Below are 6369 nucleotides of genomic sequence, written 5' to 3'. Positions count from 1 at the left end.
AACAGTCACAACATCTCCTGCTTTCAGCACGCTGATTTACTGCCCATGACTGCGTATAAAACTTGATGAATAGTGGGGTTGTGGGTACAGGGAGAGACCTAGTCTCCTGTCTGCATTAATACTGAGGAAGTAAAGCCCCGAGGGGATGTAGGGGTGCAACGTGTTCAGGCATGCCGGTTTTAAAAGCAGGTTTAAAAAGTCCTTCAGCACTTCAGTTCCTGCTATTTGTTCTCCATCTCGGGGATGAAATCCCAACAGAAAGCACAGGATGTCGGATGCAGCCAGCCATTTGGGGGCACGTTTGTTCGCAATTACTGTTTAAGTTCTTGCTGGGAAACCTGTAGAGCTACTTCCTCTCTTTACCCCCCCACCAACTCCATTTATCATCTTTACCTCTCTCACGTCCCTTAAGGAGAATACCTGCCGGGAAACCCAAGTCCACAAATCTCCCCCCCTGTCCCGACTGTTTCGTACTGTCATTTAGCCACCAGTGATCATTTGGAAATCTACCCCACAATTAAGTCATTTTCCAGGAATCTGGCTGTGCAGACATGAAATGCTAGACAGAGCTCGTCTGGCTGAGCCACGCAAAGCCAGGGCTGGACGATATAGCGTCTCCCTTCACAGTGTCATTTGTCATCTTCTTGGCAGAGATGATGAGCGAAACCAAAACTACAAAACTGGCAAAATCAGCAGCAGCAACAGTCTGCAGAATTAGTCCCATTCTTCCAGTTAATGGAGCAAGACTTATTCTCTGCTATAACCGAGAGGCTGTTGTTGATTTGCCAAGCCTTCCTGTGTCACATGGCTGGACATATCTAATGATAATCGTATCCACGCTTCCTGCTCATCTTGACATTCACCTAAAACAGATTTATCTCACCTCCGACTTGACAGACGGACACATCGCCGAAACCTCATCTGCTGTACAGGGTTACTCATTCAAAACTGGCATCAGGAATGTGTGTGCACAGGCGTGCGTGTGTGCACATGAGTGGGTGTGTGTATTTGTGTGTCTGTCTGTGAGGCGCCAAAGCCACTTCCTTAAACATGTCAGACATAATCCTGTCGTTGCTGTAGGGGAAAAAGACAAGGCCTGCAGGCAAGTAATTGAGAGAGCAAGACGCTGAGAGAGAGAGGGAGATCATCATATGCCCAGGTGTGACTGTCCTCACCTGTCCTCAACCTTTAAGGCACCTTTGAAAATAAGCAAAATGGGCCTTTTCAGATCCTCCATCTGTTTGTATTTAGAGATGATTTTGGCTTTATTCATAACCCTTACTCACACTCACACACACTCAGTCACGCACACACACACACACACACACACAGCTGTAGCAACAGTGGAAGTGGGTTTGAGGTGTTTCAGTCTTTTGGCAGAGTTTTTCCATAAATGGGAAAAACACACATGTCAACAAGTCTTTTCTGGAATCTTGCACCTCATTCTTGCTAACAGTTTCCAAATAAGACTCAGTCATATTTAGTCAGCACAAATGTGTAGAGTCACGGAGTCACTGCCCCAGAGTCATTTTAAAATCTAACAGACTTGCATGATAATGATCACATGAACTGGGTTAGCGCTCCACCCAGTCAACTTTCCTATAGACGTCTCAATGAAGAGGTAAAAACTATCAAACATCAACCTTTTCCTTAACTATTGGTCGCCTACCTCACATAACAGCTAAAGGTCAGCAACTTTGTTACTGAAAGAAGGGTTACAAGAAATCTAAAGACTAAAAACTCACATTGCACACAGGCATCGCCATGACGATAATGCTACAACATGCTACGGCTCTGTCTTACAGGTACTATTCACCAACCACCGTAGGTTTCCAGGTGAGGCTGCACCACCTGAGCTCTTTGATTGAGGAGTAATGAACAACATTGTATTCATGCATTTTTACAGGTGATAATAGCTGTGAAAATGACTGAGAAAGTTATCAATGGGGGATCTAAGACAGAAAAAAAACAAAAACAAATCAGGCATGTGAAAAAGTTTATTCAAAGCTGAAACCGCAAAAATCTGTCTAGACAATTATATTACATAGTGTAAATTTCACAGACTTTTTCTATAATTTGCTCTAAGAGCACCAACATTACATAGATTATGTCTCAGAGTAAATGGGCTATATTTAAGTGGAGGATGTTACTCATTCATGTATCCACACCCTTTTAGATCTGTGAGTTCAAAGCTGCAGCATGAAGAGGACACGTGCGTGTCTCTATAAGTATTTGTGCTTATGGAAAAGCCGCGGTTGTTTAGTCTGGGTCTCTTCTAAACACGTAGCACTCTCCACTGCAATGTGTCCCTGGTTCAACACTGAGGAGACACCAGAGGAGCGGACCAACAATGTGGTCAGGAAAAGACAGAGGACCCTTAAAATGTATCTTCCAAAAGATCCAGGAAGTCCTGGAACTCCTTCAAGCATCACTTTGACATTTCTTCATCCTGCATTTGAATCCATAGATTTGAACCACCAGCGTTTCCCTTAACGTAATGGTGGAAAGCGATGCAGCACGTCTAGCGTGCAGCTGGAATCCGACATTAAGCACACAACACTCTGCCATGCAATTCAATCTTTCCAAGCGGTTTCAAAAACAAACCATCTTCCCCCAACCGAGGCAAGAAGTAGCATCTGTCAATAAAGCGTAAATGAAGGACTTGATTGTACAGCTGGCTGGCTCGGAGCCATCCCTCGGAAGAGAGGACGGGAGAAGGAATGAGAGGAAAGAGGGCGAAAAGTTGGAATTTGGTTGTTTTACCACGGCCCTTCCTCGCCCGTGCTATGCAGCAGCTGTAAACGCAGCAGTCAAAACAAATCTGGGATGCCAAGGGCTATTCTGCTTTCAGCACACACCCAACTCCACCTATACATACAAACACAAACCTGTGCCGAACTTCTTCACCGACGTCTTCACTCCACCGAATGGGCTGCGTAATATATCTCTCTTAGTGACGCGGCGGGTGCTGGTCTAAGTTCCTGGTAAAGATCAAGGCTTTTATTGTAGATTCACAGCAGAATGAAGCCCATCGTCAGATTCGTGTTTGGTAACTTTCAAGGCTGTGGAATCTAATAGAAGGCCCTCCTTTAAGATGTATGATCTGGCATTTAAAAAATATTACCTGTCTGACAAAGTTGATGGAAGAGACAGGGGGTCAACAGCACGCTTCGGAGCTGCCTAATGATGAAGAGCCAAAATGACGGAGGAGGTAGCTGTAAAAATGTCCGCAAATACAGGAAGACCACAAATAGTCCAGACAAGCATGGATTTATGTTGAGCTTCACTGGTGTCTCTGGGAAGTCAGAGACAAGTCACCTGGCCAAGGGTGTGTGTGTGTGTGTGTGTGTAACCAGGTGGAACCAAATGAACATAATGCATGAACCCCTTATATATCCCACCAGGCGCCAAACTGGGACCATTAAAAAACAACACGCAGGTCCAGTTTTACGGGATCTACACCTCAACTTTTCCAGTGCTGTGCCCCCTTCACCGCCCTCACCCTCCTTTCTTCCTCCCTCTCCCCCATCATCTCCTTTCTTCTTTTTTTTCACATGCTTTTACAGTGAGGTACGCTGAAAGCTCTCTTTGTTGCCACGGTCTGTGGCGTTTGAATAGTACCAAACAAGCGCCCAAGTGCACCGAGCCCCCAAGACGGCCGCTGAATAGAATTCTTCCCCTGACTTCTCCCTGGCTGAGCGACAATGAGTGAGACCACTCCTTTCTAGTCAGGCCCACACTAATGGCTAAGACAATATTTGCAGGAATGAGGGGGATTTAATTTGCATTCAGGCTGTCTCCGTTTCTTTTCAGAGGACCTGGGCCCGCTCGGTTCAACTGCGCCGCCACTTCTGAAAGTTTGCATTCTGCCGATTTCTCTTTGATTTTTTTTCCCCGTTTTTCATGGCCCTCCTCACCACTGAACCCCCAACCTTGTCTCTTTTTTGTGGGGTTCTTTCAGACACCATTTGCTGTCCGGTGCTCTGTTTCTCTGATTCGAGACAGAAAAAAGAGGCGCGGAGCTGGCAAAGGAACAGGTGTGAAGGCACACAAAGACAATGGATGCGTGTGAAAATGAACCGCGTCCCATTCGATTCTTCCTAATGTTGCTGTTATCAAACTGTATTCTTTGCAGATTTTCCTCAGGTGCACTTTAATTTCTGTGAATGTCTGTGATGCAGAAGTGTGACTTGTTCAGATATAAGAGCCTCCAGCATTCGGCTGTTTTAATCTTAAACTGATAGTCCAAAAGCTATTGTCAGGTTGCTAAAGTAGCTCTGGGCCACAAACATAATTCCTTGGCCATCACCAGATTAAATGAAGCAATTAGCAACATGGATTTAAAAGGAGAGTGCTTTAGATTACAAAAGAAAAATACAACAGTTCCTAATGCTGACTGACAGCAGAGAGAGTGGTGAGATGTTGTAAAACACACTGTGTCTTTCCTCCGGGCTTTCTGAAGTCCTTTAAAGCAGGTTTCACACACACACACACGCACGTGCGTGTGCGCACACACACACACAGACACATGCGTGTGCTAAGCTACACAGTGGTAATTATCACATTTTTGCTAGTTTGATGCTAAAAGTGAAATTGCTCCTGATACTCTAGTAGATGTCTTATCTGGTGTATCTGACATTTGTGTCTGTCCAACCAGCTTCTTGCTGCAAAGCACCACTGTAACAAAACCATAGAAAACTATTTTGATTGCTCGCCTGATCATAGTCATGCTAGTTATTATTGATGTTATCTGAACTTGCCCTAATTTACAATTGCAATACAGGAATAAAAGAAGTACCTTACAGAAAGATGGACTTTATGATGTTAAGACATTCCAATTAACCTTGGGATTAAGAAGACTTATTGTGTTTCTGTGTTTGTGTGGGGGTGCGGTTAGCGTGGTCAGAGTGGCGGCCAGGTCTCGCTGCAGCGCAAGTACTCCCAGATCCATCCAGTACTCCTAGATCCATCAAGTACTCCCAGATCCATCCAGTACTCCCAGATCCATCAAGTACTCCTAGATCCATCAGCCAGATGTGAACAGATGTTTGAAGTAGCTCATCAGTTACCACTGGGGCACTCATGGGGGCTTATCGATTTATTAATTTATTGCTGATCATGTGGCAATGGTGAGGAAAAACACCCAGTCAATGCTCAACAAGACCCCACGTGTGTAGAAATATAAGTCCAGATGCTTTATTTATGCGAATGGGAGTGATAATGAGGACAAATACAGCTCAGCCATATTGAGCGCCTGAGCATGATCTTAGACTGAGGTGGACGAGCGCCTTTTTTTTTTTTTTTGCCTACGGTTATATTGACTCCAGTTGGGCTGTTTGCTGTGATATGACTGCAGGCCATGTGTGGCTCTGCCTGCCTGGCTGTTTGCCTTTTTCTCCCTCCATGGACAGTGTGTGTGTGTGTGTGTGTGTGTGGGGGGGGGGGGGGGGGACATAATCCCTGTGTGTGTTTCCACAGGGCAAATACCCACACTCCCATCTAGCAAATTAACAAGATCAAGTCCCAGTGATAATGATTTTAACAGCGTGTCTGTCTGCTGTCGGCCCTGCAACAGCGAGGAGTTGTTTAAGTCGGTTAGGTAGGAACTGGAATGAGTGATCTAATCACAATTTGCATTTCTGTCTCTATTGCCAGAAGATATTTAGTAAATTTAATTTGGGTGGAGCTCGGGTTTTTGCTCCTATAGTGGCTGCTTTAGACCATTTAACTGTTTAAAAAGTAGCATTACCACCATCAATTTAATCGGTCTCTAATGTTATTTTCATCTTCCGCTCTCTCTGTCTGGTAGCAAAAGTTTTCAGTTTTTCCACTTTTAGTGCAGAATTTCCATAAGATCTGATAGCACCAGGATCTCCGACTCACATTTACCCTGATTCATGCGCAACAATTCTTAGATTTGAAAATCTTCTTTTGTTTTGTGACGTGAATAACACTGATAATCTGGGAGAAAGACGCTTTTACGCACCCCGAATGCAGCGTATCCGTCCATCCAAATCCAAGACAATCCAATGCAAAAACCTTTACATTTGTAATCTCCCGTATATCATCTTACTGGAGGGTTGCCAAAGGAGTTAGAGCTATACTTACAAATGACATGGGTCCACCCTCTTCGAGTCCTCTCTTTAATCTATTGATTTATGCTTTCTACTTATTTTACAACTTCCCGATCATTCAATTCCACAGTGAATTATGATGACAGTTCTTTAAACACTGACTTTGCTCCCTGTGCATGTTTAAAGCCTAAACATGCCTGATTTATTACTACCAGTTCTAGTTTATGTTGATCTGACTATATAGAACACTGACACACACACACACACACACACACACACACACATACACGTCCGG

The sequence above is a fragment of the Takifugu flavidus genome, chromosome 17 (assembly GCF_003711565.1).
Source record: "Takifugu flavidus isolate HTHZ2018 chromosome 17, ASM371156v2, whole genome shotgun sequence".
In the NCBI taxonomy this organism is placed as follows: domain Eukaryota; kingdom Metazoa; phylum Chordata; class Actinopteri; order Tetraodontiformes; family Tetraodontidae; genus Takifugu; species Takifugu flavidus.
This window is presented reverse-complemented; position numbering follows the sequence as displayed.